Raw genomic sequence first — 18,142 nt, 5'->3', positions numbered from 1 at the left:
AATCTAGACTCTTGGTAACCTTATTAGAAGTGACTATAAACCAAAAGATAACTTTGCTCTAATTTTTGCCTAAGAGAAACATAAATGGGGACTCCAGATCATAGCTTCCAATGAAAGACTGATTAAATATTTTCACTAAGTGCTTAAAAGATACAAGCTAAGACTTTGAGAAAAATACAACAAAGTTGCCAACCAAATATTTTTCAATTTTTTTTTTTGTATAAAAGAAGAAAATAATAAGTGGAAATCCAACCCATACACCCCCAAACTTAAACATTATATTGTCCTCAATATTTCAACAATACATGCAAAGGTAAAATTGAAATTGACAAAATGAAATGAAGTGGGTTAGATAGCACCTGAGAAAGACCTTATAGTCCTGTTGATATTTAACACAATGTCCCTTGAAGTGCATGGATTGCCTCCCAGAAGCGCTAAGTTTAACGTCTTTAGCTAGACGAAAACATAGTTAATTTTGATAGACGGGATCATCGAGAAAAAGAACTTCCTCCTGCGGAACATACTCGAGAAACGGTTTGAGACGTTGGCCATTCACTTTGAAAGTGGATCCGTCCTTAGGATTAAGGACTTCAACAGCACCATGGGGGTAAACTGTTTGGATAATATATGGGCCAGTCCATCGAGACTTAAGTTTTCCAGGAAAAAGGTGGAGTCTATTATCATACAACAAAACTTTTTGATTAGGAATGAAATTCCTCCTAAGAATGTGCCTATCGTGAAAGAATTTGGTACGCTCTTTGTACCTTTTGGCACAATCATACGAGTCATTTCTAATCTCTTCTAACTCGTCTAGTTGTAACTTTCGCTTCTCACCGGCTTTATCAAAATCAAAGTTGAGGCGTTTGATCGCCCAATATGCACGATGTTCTAGTTCTACAGGGAGATGGCAGGCCTTGCCAAAAACTAACCGGTAGGGAGACATCCCTATGGGTGTCTTGAATGCAGTCCTATAGGCCCAGAGTGAATCACTCAATCTCAAAGACCAATCTTTCCTTGAAGGATTGACTGTTTTTTCTAAGATAGTCTTTATTTCCCTGTTAGAAATCTCCACTTGTCCACTTGTTTGTGGGTGGTAAGGTGTGGCAACCTTATGCGTTATGAGGTATTTCTTCATCAACGCAGCAAAGATCTTGTTGCAAAAATGCGAGCCACCATCACTTATGATAGCTCGCGGAGTACCAAATCTTGAAAAAATCGTCTCCTTGATGAATTTTATCACAACCTTGTGATCGTTAGTTCTACATGCCACAGCTTCGACCCATTTTGACACATAGTCAACGGCAACTAGGATGTATTGATAACCCTGGGAGATAGGAAAAGGTCCCATGAAGTCTATACCCCACACGTCAAAAATTTCGATGATCAGTATAGGATTTTGAGGCATTTCATTTCTCTTAGAGATTTTTCCTAATCTCTGACATCTATCACAAGATTTGCTAAACTCGTGGGCATCACGAAAAATACTAGGCCAGAAAAAACCGCATTGTAAGATTTTCATGGCGGTCTTCTTACCACTGAAGTGCCCTCCGCAGGCATGATTATGGCAAAACTCTAGGATACTGACTTGCTCATAGGTTGAAATACAACGTCTAATGATTTGATCGGGACAATACTTAAATAAGTATGGTTCATCCCAGAAATACCATTTTGTTTTTGACAGAAGACGAAGTTTCTCTTGACTAGTCATTCTGACTGGGAATTGACCTGTAACTAGGTAGTTAACAATGTCCGCATACCATGGAGCATTGGCTTGAGAGATTTGCATAAGTTGCTCATCGGGAAAGGATTCAGAGATGGGTAAGGATTCCTCGGATGGCTTGTTAACTATCCTAGACAAGTGATCAGCTACGACATTTTCTGCCCCTTTTTTGTCTCGGATCTCGAGATCAAACTCTTGTAGAAGTAGAATCCAACGGATTAATCTTGCTTTAGCATCTTTCTTTGATAGAAGGTACTTCAATGCTGCGTGGTCTGTGTAGATCACAACTTTAGATCCTATGAGGTAGGGACAGAATTTTTCAACGGCATAGACCACTGCTAGCATTTCCTTCTCCGTTGTAGAGTAGTTAAGCTGAACATCGTTAAGGGTTTTACTAGCATATTGGATAACATGAGGTTGTTTTTCAATTCGCTGACCCAAAACAGCACCTATTGCATAATCTGAAGCGTCGCACATAACTTTGAATGGAATGCTCCAGTTTGGAGGTTGAATAATGGGTGCCGAGGTTAACTCGGACTTGAGCTTGTTGAACGCAGAGAGACATGACTCTGAAAAGTCGAAAGGAACATCCTTTCCCAATAGCTCACATAAAGGCTTCGAGATTTTCCCGAAATCTTTAATGAATCTACGATAAAAACCCGCATGGCCTAGGAATGACCTAATTTCTTTGACCGTTCTAGGAGGTGGTAATTTTTCAATTAGACCTACCTTTGCCTTATCTACCTCAATCCCTTTAGCAGAAACAATGTGCCCTAGCACAATCCCCGATGTTACCATGAAATGGCATTTTTCCCAATTGAGGACTAGATTGACCTCTTTGCAACGTTGAAGGACCAAAGTCAAGTGATGGAGACATTCCTCAAAACTTGGTCCGAAAATTGAAAAATCGTCCATGAACACTTCGAGATATCTTTCTAGCATGTCGGAAAATATACTCATCATGCACCGTTGAAAAGTAGCGGGTGCATTGCATAATCCAAAAGGCATGCGACGATACGCGAAAGTTCCAAAGGGACAGGTGAACGTTGTTTTCTCTTGATCGATTGGAGCAACAGGTATCTGGTTGTACCCGGAATAACCATCTAAGAAGCAATATAAGAATGTCCTGCTAGACGCTCTAACATTTGATCAATGAAAGGTAAGGGGAAATGATCCTTAGGAGTCATCGAGTTGAGTTTCCTATAATCGATACACACTCTCCATCCATTTTGGACTCGAGTGGGGATTAATTCGTTGTCTTGGTTCACTACCACAGTGATACCAGATTTCTTAGGAACTACTTGTATAGGACTCACCCAACGACTGTCAGAGATAGGATAGATAATACCCGCATCTAGCAATTTCATCACTTCCATCCGAACCACGTCTTTCATGACAGGATTTAGTCGTCTCTGAGGTTCTAAGGAAGGTTTAGCAAAATCCTCTAAACGAATGTGGTGCATCACCACAGATGGACTAATTCCCTTGATGTCAGCTATGCTCCAACCAATAGCTTCTTGATGTTCCCTTAATACTCCTAACAACTTTCCCTCTTGGACTTCATTGAGGTGAGAGGAAATGATCACAGGCAAGGTTTGATTCTTGCCAAGAAATGCATATCTCAAGGTCTCTGGAAGAGACTTGAGTTCCAATTTTGGAGGCTCGACATGAGAAGGAACAAGATTGGATGTGCGCACAGGAAGACTTTCAGCTTTTGCGTGCCACCGCACAGAATCTAAGAGTGGAACGGATTCAAGCAAAGCATTGACTTCGCTTATAGACTCTTCTACGTCCAAGTCAAGGCCAAAGTGAGCCAAACATTTCGTTAGGGGATCAGAGTACCCTAATTCTTGATACGTTTGATTGACTAGCGTATCTATCATGTTCACTTCCTCCATACCATCATCTACATCAATTCCTTGAAATTGTGGAAGACGTTCAGTTTCACTTTCATATCCCCAAATGCTAAAGTCATAATTCCGTTTCTACAACGAATGACTGCGTCAGACGTGGCTAAGAATGGACGTCCTAAGATGATAGGAATATGACTGTTCGAATTGATGACTGGCTCTGTGTCTAAGACAACAAAGTCAACAGGAAAATAGAAATCTTTGACTTTAACTATCACGTCCTCAACTATACCCTTTGGAATTTTTATGGACCTATCGGCTAGACTCAACGTGATATCTGTGGGTTTCAAAACCCCCAAACCTAATTGTTTATAAACCGAATATGGTAAAAGGTTCACACTGGCCCCTAAGTCTAAGAGACATTTTTCGACCACTTGATTTCCAATATGAATAGAAATTGTCGGACATCCAGGATCCTTAAATTTTGGTGCAATCGTTTGTTGGATGAGTGACGAAGCTTGGGCTGCCATAATAGCTTCCCGAGGAAATGGTGTTTTCCTTTTAGCTGTGGTCAAATCCTTTAAGAATTTCGCATAAGAAGGTATCTGCTTAATGGCATCTAGGAATGGGATATTGATATGCACATTTTGGAAGACTTCTAAGACACCCTCAAACTGCTTACCTTTTTTAGAATCTCTAAGGCGATGGGGAAATGGAGCTTTTGGAATTGGCAAAATGATAGGAGGATTTTCCAAATCTTTCTTCTTCTCTGTTGGAGACTCTATGGCTTCTTTTTGAACTTTGTCCTTTTCTAAGACTTTTTCTCCCGTGTCAATAGGTTGGACCTTGTTGTCCACCTTCTTTCCCGAACGCAAGGTGTGGATAGCCTGGACTGAGTCTTGTGGAGCTCCAGAATGGCTTCCTACTTCGTATTGACCTTTTGATCCGTTTGGAATCAAAGGTTGACCTCTAGGGTTAGGGATAGTCTGACTAGGAAATTGACCTTTCTCTCTCCCACTCAAGGAAGAGCTAACTGCCCCAACTGAACTTCCATCTTAGCTATGGATTGCGCAGTGACCTGGTTAATCTGAGTTTGATTTTGATGGGTTTGCTGTTGAGTTTGGATGAACTGCTGTTGCTGTCTCATCAACTCGGCAATCATAGATTCTAAAGACGACTGTTGTTGGGCAGGCTGCTGGTAATTGGTCATGGGATCTGGTATGATGGCTCTGCAATCGGTAGATTGTTGGGGTTGATAAGGGACTTGAGGAACAATAGCTTGGTTTGTGGAAGAACCAGATTGCCTAGGAAAACTCCTATTGTAACCTGACGGACCACTAGATTGAATAGGTTCATTCTGTCTGTATGAGAAATTAGGATGGAACCTATTATCTGGGTGATACGTTTGGCTAAAAGAGTTTGGAGTTGGCTTCCTAAAAGTACTATAGCCATTAATCGCATTTGCTTGTTCAGCTTTGATTTGAGGCAAGGTGGGACAACACTCGACCAAATGGTCGTTGCCGTCGCATATGACACACAAAGAACTCGGTTCGACAGTCACTTGCGAAATTGTACGAGGGTCTAGGTGAGGTTTGGATGCTGAGATGGTAAAGGCATCTAACTTCTTCGTGAGATTATTCATCCCACTCACTAGACTACACATGACATTTTTGAGATCAGGGTCTGCCTTCATCTCATACATGCCTGTCTTCCTAACCGGATCGTCTCTATCAAATTCTTCTTGGTTAGTGCTCCAATTTTGAGCACTCTCAGCTAACTCTACGAGGAAATCATACGCTTGGTTGGGAGTCTGGTTCATGAACTGACCCTTATGCATTGACTCAACTAAGGTACGTTGATTCATTGTTAATCCTCTATAAAAACTTTGCACCAACTGTGCTTTGTCAATGCCATGGTGTGGGCATTTGACCAATAAATCATTGAATCTTTCCCAAGTTTGGGAAAATTCATCATCAGGACGGGCTCTAAAATTTCTAATAGAGTCCTTCATTTTCTCAGTTTTGGCCACGGGGTAGAATTTGGCCATAAATTTCTTGGATAGAACATCCCAGGTAGATATGGAATTGGGTGTTAGGGAGTTCAACCACGCAGCTGCGTGGTCTTCCAAGGATAACGGGAACAGAATAAGCTTGATACTCTCCTCATCTAGATTCTGATTTCTAAAAGTTTGACATATAGTCAAGAATCGATTAAGATGGGTGTAAGGTTGTTCACGCTCTAAACCGTGGAACTTAGGGAGCATATTGATGGTGGCAGCCCTAATTTCAAACTGAGGTGCATTGTTCAATGGTAAAACAATGCATGTGGGAGGAGATGCGGAAGCTGGAGCGAAGAGCTCATTGAGAGTTCGCTCTCGATCACCCATCATAACTACTGATGGTGTCTTGCGTATCCTACTGATGGTACGTTCGATCTCAGGATCAAATGGTTCTAACACGTTATTTTGTGAACGTCTACCAAGCATACAAATCACACAGTCGATCAAACAATCACGAAAAGAAAAGACTGGACCTAGATAGGTTGCCTAAAGCTAGACAGCTCCTAACTGGGTAGAAATAGCGCAACTAGCCTTCCAACTCGGTTCTATGAAGTCAAGTTTGAATCATTCGGATCTCCAGATCGGAGGAGGCGCATAATGCATAAGCAAGAGCACGCTTAAATACCTTCCTTTCTTGAATAGACTGAGTCTATCCCCTCAAAGGGCAAGATCTTACTAGATACAAAAATGACCAAGAAGCGCAATTGGCACAACTTGAAGCGGAATTTCTCCTATTGAGCTCGTGGGCCCTATAGTCAAGTCTAATTGATTTTAATTAATTTGATTGGATGACTAGTGAATTGATTATCCTAATTAGAGCAAGGAATTGGTAATGACTTCCAATCCTTATCTTATCATGCCATCCCTAGGAGAGGGGTGCTCTTTACTACCTAATTAACTATTCCAAGTGTGTGCAAATTGGAAAAATAACATACAAAGGCAAGGAGTAACCCACTAGCAAAGAGAGGCGTGGGTGTTTCGGGATTACCTCCCGTGCTAGACGGGGTGAAGACGGTTTGAGTCGACTTAGGCCACCAACTCCAATTTTGGTGTGCGAACCTAAGGAGCCGTGACGGTATTGTCCACCCGTCGTCCTTCCTTAGTCTATTACAATCCAAGCCTTCTTGGATAATTAATAAAAATTACAAGAAATCCTATACAAGAGTTTCTAAAACAGAAAAATAAACCTAACTAAAGATTAAAGGAAATTGAAAGAAAAGAAGAAAAAAGAAAAAAAAAATGTTCACCTACAAGAAGCAAAACAGAAATGTTAGCAGAAATGATAGTAAATGGACTCAAAAACAGAATCTGACTTACCGCTATCTTGCTGACTTTGTCACATTTTATAGAAAATTTCGTTCTACCCCAAATCGATATACACTAATAGATAATCGGAGATCGGAGTAGAAAGTTACAGTCAGTTTAAGTTCTGCTGTCAAGGGTGAAAAAGAAAACGAAATGACTTTTTTTTTTTTTAATGTTTTTTTTCTTCTTTCTTCTCTCTTAAAATCTCAAGAACACTTGAACTTATAGAAAGAAACCAAAAGAAAAAAAAAGAAAATAAAATAAAAATGAAAAAAAAATAAATTTTAAATCAAAACTTACCACTACTACCTTTACCTTTCCCCGGCAGCGGCGCCAAAATTCTGATGAGACTATCGTTGTTCTTCTCACCGGAGTTAATAATAATCTTAGTTTTACCTTACTTGTGGGGCAAGTAGGGGATCGAACCCAAGAGAAAGGAGGAATAGAGCTAAGCTAAGAAGATAAAATTCAAATTAACTAAAAGGAATTAAAACTGTTTTTCTTTGTATTTTTGAACTTATAAGAAGATGTAAAATTGCTAGAAAATAAACTAAAGTAAATGAAATTAAAAGCAAGTAAACTTATGAATTAAAACACCATTGGAGGTGGATCTACCTAAAACATGTTAATGAGCAATTTCTAGTCTCTAGCCTTTTTATAACTCAATCATAAGGGCTTGGTGTTAGCTCCTTAGATCGGAAAGTTTTGCAATTAAAATGAAATAAAGGAACAAAAACAAAGTAGAATTTCTTGAGAACTTCTTACTACAAATTATCTAATTTAAGCATACTTTATCTTGATCTAATCTAAGCATAAAGTATCTATATTAAGAATAAAATGTGCAAGAAACTTAAAGAGAATTCATAAGCATTTTAAATAAAAGAAAGGCATAAAATTAGAAATAACACAAGAACTTGCTCTAGGCTTTTCCACTCTCCAATGGAGGGGAACTTAGCCTAATGTCATTGCAAGAGAGGGAAGACAAGAGATGAAAGAACTTTTCTTCATTTCATGGAGAAAATTACAACTTCTTCTTCTTCTACTTCTTACAAGACTAGTTAACCAAAAGAAAATAACTAGAAAATGAAAATACAAAAAATAAGAGAATAGGCAAAGAGCCTTAGATTAAAGGAGTCTTGGATAAGAGAACCAAGATGGGACCCTTTCTCTAGAAATGAAGGCTCTATTTATAGAGAAAAATGTGTGTAGAAGAGTCTAAAAGTAGCCTCCACTTTTCTTTGCACAAAAAGACAAAAGAGGAGAATATGAGTTAAGGATTAGGGCATTCCAAAGGATTAGGGCATTCCAAAGTGTTAGGGCATTCCAAAGTGGGCCCAAATGCTTTTGCCTTGAGATTTTGATTCCAAATTGTTGATTTTCTGCACAAGAAACACACGTAATTAGATTTATCTAGTAAATGAATTTATTTATATATAATTAACCCTAATTAACATGCAACGTGGTGGTTTGAGGCTTATCATGATTATTATCTTAATATAGAGAAATAGGTACAAAAATCAAAATAAATATCCGGAAAATGTGCTTATAATTGAGTGTTTGGAGACACTCATCAATAATCTAAGATTCCAACTCAAATCTCTAAAAAAAAAGTAGCCAGTTTAATCCCCTGTTGAGAGGTGGCGCACGATGTAAGTAAGGGCACTTTTAAGTCACCTCTCTTCTAGAATAGACGTAGTCTATCCCTCTTGTACAGTAGTACATCGGGGCAAGATCTCGCTTAGGCATTGATTTTAGCCAAGAAGTGCAGTTGATAAACTTAAATTAACCTTGATACATTTTATAGGTACGAGTCTAGGGTTGGCAATCGGCACATGTGACTTTGCGACTTATAATAGGACAAAGGCTCGGGTCGCTCCAGCCTGGGTGCATCGATATACCTTTCAGTATCACCTGATCGAACAGTACTGATATCTCAATTTTATATATCATAAAGGTACATGACTGGAATTGTGATTTTTATACATGACGTCGCATCTTACGAGGAGATCGGACCATACACTAGTGCCACATTGGCTATAAGGGATATGCAAGCATGCAATGCAACAAAATAAATGTGGTAGTGGTGTGTGCAAACAGGGTGAGGTGTGCCCGAGGCATTTTCAAATGAATGGGCCTATAGGCCTGATAAGATCATCTCAACATGGGTACTACATGAATATTAATCAAAATAATACAAAACCCATCACATTGAAATTAAGATCAAAGCAAAAACATAAAAAATATATATGTAGAGATCATGGCATGGTAGATAGACATCAATCAGGATATCAGAAATAATCAATCATATCCAACATTGAAACAAGCATAATATATATATTTTTTCCATGGTCCAATCAAGGATCACTTTTGGGTGATCCAAAATAAATCGACATTTTAATGAATATTGAATCGAGAATAGGATGATAGTTGTTAAGATGGGGAGATGGCTCTTTTTTAAACAAATTTTAAAAAAAATTATTTAGAAAAACAAACTAATTTTTATTTTGCCAAGCAATGAAAAAAAAAACTCTCTTTTATTTAAAGAAATTGATTTTAAAGCAACATAAATAATTTTTAATTGAAAAAACTATTAAAAGGGAAAAATTAAAATTACAGCAAAAAAAAAAGAGAACGAGAAATTTATTTATTGTCACCAACTTGTCGGTGTCAAAGAAAAAATTTCACATATATGCTAATGGTGTGCTAGTGTGACAATAGAAAAATTCTCTCATTAGCCATACATAAGCTGTTAGTAGTCCCTTCCTTTACTTATTCTTTTTTTCTAAAAAAAATATGTTTTTTCCATTTTGGAACTCAATCTGACTCAGTTAACTCAAAACAACTAAAGGGGAAATAAGCATTGTTCTACTCTGTCAAGACTGGATAAACCCGAACCAAATCTCTGAATAGTCATCAAATTTTCACTTTCAATTCGCTTCTTGGTTTTCAATTTTCATATACAAGGAGAGCAATCAACGACTGTTCCGAAACTTAGAGAAAATTCCAACAAGTTTGGATCGAGAAAAACAAGATTTGAGGAAAAAAATAAGATCAAAGCACCGATCATTGATTTCGGATCAAACGATCTTAAGACTATCGAACGAACCAGATAGAAACGAAAAAAAAGGCTGGGTTGATCATCGACATTCAAACTTCTATAAGGTATAAATAAGAACTGATCTGGAACCCTTTTATGTTCGATCTTTTGATTTCTCTCTCTCTCTTCTGACTAGATTACATCAGCTTACTTTGATTATTTGAATTTCCTAATGATTTGAGCCAGTATAGTTCGAATTTCTCTTCGACAGAAGGAAGAAAACTCGATTTTCTCTTAATGAAATCATTTAAACTCAAGTCGGTTTCAAGTGGAACTAACAGTTCTAAACTCTAAATCATGAGAAATCGGTGATTTTATATGGAGTTCTAAATCGACCGGACTGACTTCAACCGATCGAACTAAGAGACTAAATCGATCTCTGTTGAAGACGATGAAACTGGTTGAAAATTGAAACAAATAAGGGTTTTAAAAATGAAATAATGTTTTTACTAAAACCACACCACCCATCAAATTAAAAACATTAAGGGTTTGACCATTAAAAACGGATGTCTACTGGGGACACACCCCCAAAGATAATTAAAAACGATGGGTGGTTGTTAACAGAACTTCAAAAACCACCCCTCTTTTTTTTTACTACTTTTTTTTTTTCTTGCTGTCATATGCCCAAAGATCATAAATAAATAAAAATACTACTACTATCAGAGGACAGTTTGACACACCTAAAAAAAAATGTCTACACACGTAAAAAAATAAAAAATAAAAAATAAAAAAAATTAAAAATTAAAAATTAAAAATTAAAAATATTCATGGTCTAACAATCACTATCCCATCCTCAATAAAATCATCATCTTGCAATCTTGAATTATTTAGGGTCATCCTAAGTGACCCTCAATTGAGCCATGGAAAATAATATGCCAAATTAAGGTACTCAAAATCAAACCAAATGATGTTAATAGAGGATAATACAAACCCAAAAATATAAAATAAAAAAAATAATAAATGGGTCAACAACCAATATTTCCTACCATCACCCTCTTGAAATCCTGCATTATTTAGGGTTATTTCAAATGACCCTTGATTGAACCATAAAAAAATGTGTCAAAATAAAATATTCCAAATCCAAACAAGTGATCAATAATTGAGCCAAAAAGAATAAAATAAATAAATAAATAAAAAACTAAAAATAAATAAAAAACTAGGTCCTTTTTGCAATGCTTCCCATATATGGGGCTTTTCAAGTTTGATCCTCAATAATCCCTAGTGGAGTCGCCATTGAAAGCGCCTTCGATCCGTGGGGTGTGCGGATCCACTTTTGATTTTTGAGGTTTTGGAGCCTCAACCTAATTATTACGGTCTAAGAATTGAGCATTGACTCTAACAGGTAAAAATAACTAATCTACGAATAAAAAAGAAACTATGGTCTAGGGATCACATTACGGGGTTGGAAGGTATTAGGCACTAACCTCGCTCGGCAATGGTAAACTTTTTGGCAAAACATTTTTCAAAACATGAGTTAGAAGTTTTGGAATGGGCTGATTTTTGGTGATGATGATCTCTACGGTGAGGAGATCTCATCACCAAAAATCAGCCCATTCCAAAACTTCTAACCCTATCAAAAACAGTTTATAAAAAATGGACGGTCTACGATTTTTCAACTTGTAAACATGGGTTAGGAGTTTTGGAATGGGCTGATTTTTGGTGAGGATGATCTCCTCACCGTAGAGATCATCCTCACCAAAAATCAGCCCATTCCAAAACCTCTAACCCATGTTTTGAAAAATGTTTTGCCAAAAAGTTGGCCCTTGAACGCCCATATATATATATATATATATATAAGACAAGTTAGATCAAATCAAGAAGAATCCAGAATCAAGAGAATCAAGTCAAGTTGAATCAAGTCAAGATCCAAAATATTGTAAATTATTGTGCCATGAATTATTATATGTATGTATATATATATACAAATTTGATATGGCTTTATTCTTTATTATGTCTAATTCTCTTTTTTGGGGTTCTTGTATGAATTTGAATTGTAATTCTTGATCTAATAATTTGCACTTTATTTCTATTGAATCTACTGTAAAGGGTTGAATTAAAGCTAAGAATGGTATCAGAGCCATATTTTCAAAGATAAGTTTCATCAAGAAATTTTTTTAAAACTTATTTGTAGAAATTTTCGCCTGACCAAAGTCGCGTATCCCTCTTAAAGGCCAGTTGAGCCAGTCTTCGGGAATAAATCGTTGACAGTTCAGAAAATTTCAGCATATAAGTTTAGAATGAATTTCTTGATTAAACTTATTTCTGAAAAATATAGTTCAGATCCAGAAAATCCAGACGTCTTAAACATGGAAGAAAATTCAATAGTCGATGTAGAATCTAGCCTACATAATTGGAATATACCTATGGTTCCTATCATAAACATATATAAAAAATGAAATTTTCTTACAAAAACAGATTATATAATAAAAATTTGTGAACAAACGATCCCTCTAGTTACAGAACACCAAACAGTAGAACTATTCTCAAAAGAATCAATATTAAAACATCAATAAAAACACAAGTTTTTACACATAGGATTAATACAAGTAAGAATCAAACCTTTAACAAGAATAGGATTAAAGGCCTCAGTACTACTATGTCTAAGAGATAAAAGACATTTAAATTTCTCAGATTCTTTATTGGGATTAGTGGAATCAAGCCTTTGTGATGGACCAATTTACTTTGATAACTTTCCTAATTTCACAGTAGCCTTATCAGACCCAGGAATAATGAAAGTTTTAAGTCTAAACATCCAAACTTCATGATATAACATGATACCAGGATCACAACCATTAGATCTAGTCTTCAGAATTGTTTATAAAACCATGACAACAACAATAAACCCAGGAGCTTCCTTAGAAGGAGAAACTCTATTATGACAAAGTAATATCTACAAGTCAAATAGAATAGTACCCAAAAGAATCTCTTGGAATGATGTTCAATTACTAGCAACCTGGAATTTAACAGGAGAAGGTCAATCACAAATACCAGAAAACAAAGAACCTGAATTAATCATCCAATACCCAGATGGAAACATAGAAATCAACTTCCTATCATTCAAAGGTCAATAATATTGACAGATGAAACCAGTTCTATAACTACAATACCCTTACAAGATAATTTAATCCCAGGAAGACAATCCATTAGTAGAGCCTCTACAAGTAGAGAATTGAAACTTAAAGGAATCAAAGATGAAACAATACCAATTTCATATTACCAAGACAAAAAGAAAATAAACTGTAATCAACAATCTCCAAATTCATCCCCTACTCAATCACAGATGCAAGATGATTCACCTCAAATCCATGTAATAGAAAAACCAGAATTCAAGATAAATATCCCGCATATAAAACTATATTACCTTTTATCAAAATACAGAAAAGAATTTGAAGAAAAAATAGAAAGTTATCAAAAACAAGTTTGGGAATTTTATTATGAACACTTAAACAAAATTAAGAAAGAAATCTCATTCTTTGACTGGTATTTAACATATTTTAAAAGACCCCTTAATAAACAAATAAATGTTATCAAATCAAGTCTCTGGGATGTCCCTAAAACAGGACAAATAGACTCCATTCATCCACCTCCAATAAATGAAATAGTAATTCCAGTACATAAAGATATAGTCATAGGATCCCCTTATAAATCTGTAGAATTTAAAGATTTAGATAGAGTTCCAACTACCAGAGATATAGATAATATAATGAAACAAAATAATTATACTAATAGATATCTTAACTCTCTATGTAAACAATTAACCAGGATAAAAAATATAAATACAAAAACCAAAACACCAGAAGACAAAGTAAAAACAAGTTTCTATCAAGAAAACAAAATTCCTATTTTTACCCCATATGAAATACCAGAAAAGTTAAGAATAGCCATTCCAGATAAACAAGAAATGTTACAAGAAATAAATGATAAACTTGCAAAATTAAATTTAGGAAAAGAAAAAGAAATCACAGTATTAGATCAGTTAAAAACAACAGATCATTCAGAATCAGAAATAAGTTCTGAAGAACAAGAGGAAGAATTTGAGAACGAACTAACTAACAAAGAGATCCAAAAACTTGCTTTCCAATTTCAAGATGAAGTCAATATGGCAACAACAATACATAAATCAAGACCGAGACCAATGATGCCTAATTATTACAACAGACCAAGCCCAGTAGACACACAATATGAAGAAAGGAGCATGATGACACAATCGGTATATGCTGGAAAATCTCTCTATGAGTGGAATGTAGATGGATTATCAGAATATAACATTTTATCATTATTACAAGAAATGGCTATGGTATTTACTACAGCCCAACCATATGCCTCTGATCACCAAATAGCATAGAGACTAGTCTCAGGATTCACAGGACAGATAAAAGGATGGTGGGACAATTATCTCACTTAAGAATAAAGAAATTTTATTTTAACAAAAAACAAAACCACACAAGAAGGATTACCAATAAAGAGTGAACTAGGAAAAGATATAGGAGACGCAGTAAACACTCTTATTTATTCAATAATAAAATATTTTATAGGAGATCCATATCATTATAGAGATACATCTACTGAATTATTAACCAATTTAAAATGTCTAAAACTTCATGACTTCAGGTAGTACAAAGATGTATTTTTAACAAAAGTAATGATCCGAATGGATTGTAACGAAAGCTTTTGGAAAGAAAAATTTATTTCAGGACTTCCAACACTCTTTGCAGAAAAATAAGAATAAAAATTAGATCACTTAACAATGGTAACATTCCATACAATGAACTCACATATGGACAAATTATTTGCTTCATCCATGCAGAAGGATTAAAACTCTGCAATGTCTCAGACTACAATACAAGTTAAAACAAGATAGATTTTCAAGTAAAAAAGAATTAGGACAATTCTGTGAACAATGTGGACTTCCTCCGCCTTTTAGTTCCTCTCCATTCAAAATCTCTAAACGTTCAAAAAAATTTCGCCTAGAAATAGAACATACAAAAAATTTACACCAAGATCCAAAGAAAATTATTACAAAAAGAAAAAACGAACTAAAAAACCTTTTGAACGTTCTCAAAAACAACAAAAAAGAACAAAGAAAATACCTACATGCTACAAATGTGGAAAAATAGGACATTATAAAAATCACTGTAAAGTAAAACAAAAAATAAATGAGTTAGAAATAGATGAAAACCTAAGAAAACAACTATTAAATTTAATGATAAATTCAGACTATTCCAGCAGTGAAAAAGAATCAGACATAATACAAAGCTCTAGTGAAAATGAATAGCAATCCAAAGAAATGGAAAAACCAATCCAATTTTGTAATACTACATATGGATGTAAATCTATAAATACATTAACAAGAGAACAAAAAATATTATTTGATTACATAGACAAAGTAGAAAATCTAGAATTACAAAAAGGATATCTTTTACAACTCAGAGATATAATAAAAAAGGAAGAATTAATGAACAAAGAAATTCCAGGATATAGCTTACAAGAAATATTTAAAAAATTTGAGAAATCACAAGGAAAAGAAACAACAATTCAAGATTTACAAAGAGAGATAAATCAAATAAAAGAAGAAATCAAAAGGTTACACATAATAAATAAATGGCAATAAGAACAAATAGATATATTAAATTATAGTAACAAACTCAAACACAAAGAAATTGTAACAGAAGAAGAAGAAGAAAATTATATACAAGTAATAAATAGAATCCAATTTCAAAAATGGTTTATAAACATTCAACTAGTAGTCAATAAAGAATTCATGGTAACCATTGTGGCTTTAGTTGACTCTGGAGCAGATTTAAATTGTATACAAGAAGGTATCATTCCAACCAAATACTTTGAAAAAACTACAGAAGGAATATCTACTGTAGATGGGTCAAGTTTAAAAATAAAATACAAACTTTCAAACGTTCATGTTTGCAACCAAGGAAATTGTATAAACATCCATTTTATATTAGTAAAAAATCTAACAAAGTTTGTCATCCTAGGAACACTATTCTTAACTTTAATTCAACCCTTTACAATAGATTCAACAGGAATAAAGTGCAAATTATTAGATCAAGAAGTACAATTCAAATTCATACAAGAACCTCAAGAAAGAGAATTAGACATAATAAAGAATAAAGCTATATCAAATCCAATCAATTTATTAAATAAAAAAGAAAACCAAATAAAATTTCTGAAACAAGAGATAAATTTCTTAAAAATACAAGAACAATTAGACAATCCTAAATTAAAAGTAAAAATCCAAAAATTTAAAGAAAATCTAGAAAATGAAGTGTACTCTAGTTTGCTTAATACCTTTTGGCATAGGAAAAAACATGAAATCACTCTTCCTTATGGACCAGGATTCAACGAAAAGGCAATCAAAACTAAAGCAAGACCCATCCAGATGAAAAAAGAAATTTTAGAATATTGCAAAGAAGAAATACAAGACTTACTAGACAAAAGATTAATAAGACCAAGCAATTCTCATTGGAGTTGTCCAGCATTTTATGTATGAAAACATTCAGAAATAGAAAGAGGAGCCCCGAGATTAGTAATAAATTATAAACCTCTAAATGATGCACTTAAATGGATAAGATATCCAATTCCAAACAAAAAAGATTTACTAAATAGACTATATGAAGCAACAATATTCTCAAAATTTGATATGAAATCAGGGTTTTGGCAAATACAAGTTGCAAACCAAGAAAGATATAAAATAGCCTTTACAGTACCATTTGGACATTATGAACGGAATGTAATGCCATTTGGATTAAAAAATGCTCCAAGCAAATTCTGGAAAATAATGAATGACATTTTCAATCAATTTTCAAAATTTATAATAGTATACATAGATGATGTTCTTATATATTCCAGATCAATAGAACAACATTAGAAACACCTAGAAACTTTTGTCAATACAATTAAATTCAATGGCTTAGTTGTTTCACCCCAAAAATTGTACTGTTCCAAACACAGATAAAGTTCTTAGGACACAATATTAAAAATGGGACAGTAACTCCTATAGAAAGATCATTACAATTTGCAAATAAATTTCCAAACGAAATAAAGGATATAAAACAATTACAAAAGTTCCTAGGCAGCCTCAATTATGTAAAAGACTTTTATCAAAATCTTCACATAATAGCTAAACCATTATTCCAGAGACTAAGGAAGAAGGTTCCAGAATGGATGAAAGAACATACGGAAGCAGTCAAACAATTAAAACTAAGACAACAAGAAATACTCTGTTTAAATATTCCAGATCCCAAATTATTAAAAATAGTTGAAACTGATGCAAGTGATTTAGGATATGGAGGAATATTAAAACTGAAAAAAGGGAAAAAATCAATAACAATTAATAAGATATACTTCTGGTGCATGGAATCCCACACAACAAAAATATTCAACAGTTAAAAAAGAAATTTTATCTATTATCCTGTGTATTTCAAAATTCCAAGAAGATTTATTAAATTAAGAATTTCTTTGAGAATTGATTATAAATCAACAAAATTTATTTTAGAAAAGGATGTAAAAAATATTACTTCAAAACATATTTTTGCTAAATGGCAAGCTATATTATCTATTTTTTATTTCAAAATAGAATATATAAAAGGTGAAACTAACTCTATACCAGATTTTCTTACTAGAGAATTCTTACAAGGTAAGAAAGATGATTGATAATCCTTTAAAACCCAAGTCCAAGAGCTCTTATGCAATGGCACTCTCAGTTCCTAAAGTAACCCCAGTCAAACACCTATAGTTTAGTTCACCAAGTAACCTCTCAAATAAATTTCAAGTTTTAGGTACCACCAGTCCAATAAAATCTTATTCTCAGACAGTAACAGCCTCATCTTCCCAAAATCAAATAGAACCAGAAAATACCCCCACCTTTTCTTTAAGACCCTAGTATATCTATCAACCCAATTTGATTTCAATAATGACAGTAGAACCTGAGTTAGAAAAATTATGTCCAAAAATCTTTGCCCAGTCAATCTTCATAAAACCAAATCAATTTATCACATCTGTCTCTACAAAGACCCAAAAGTTCTATGAGTTCATATTAGTAGACTCAGACTCTGTTCTTATAACTCATACTCTAGATAAGAACGATCCCAATAGAA

The sequence above is a fragment of the Akebia trifoliata genome, unplaced genomic scaffold (assembly GCF_017979445.1).
Source record: "Akebia trifoliata isolate Shusen 1 unplaced genomic scaffold, ASM1797944v1 Contig01390, whole genome shotgun sequence".
NCBI classification, from domain to species: domain Eukaryota; kingdom Viridiplantae; phylum Streptophyta; class Magnoliopsida; order Ranunculales; family Lardizabalaceae; genus Akebia; species Akebia trifoliata.
This window is presented reverse-complemented; position numbering follows the sequence as displayed.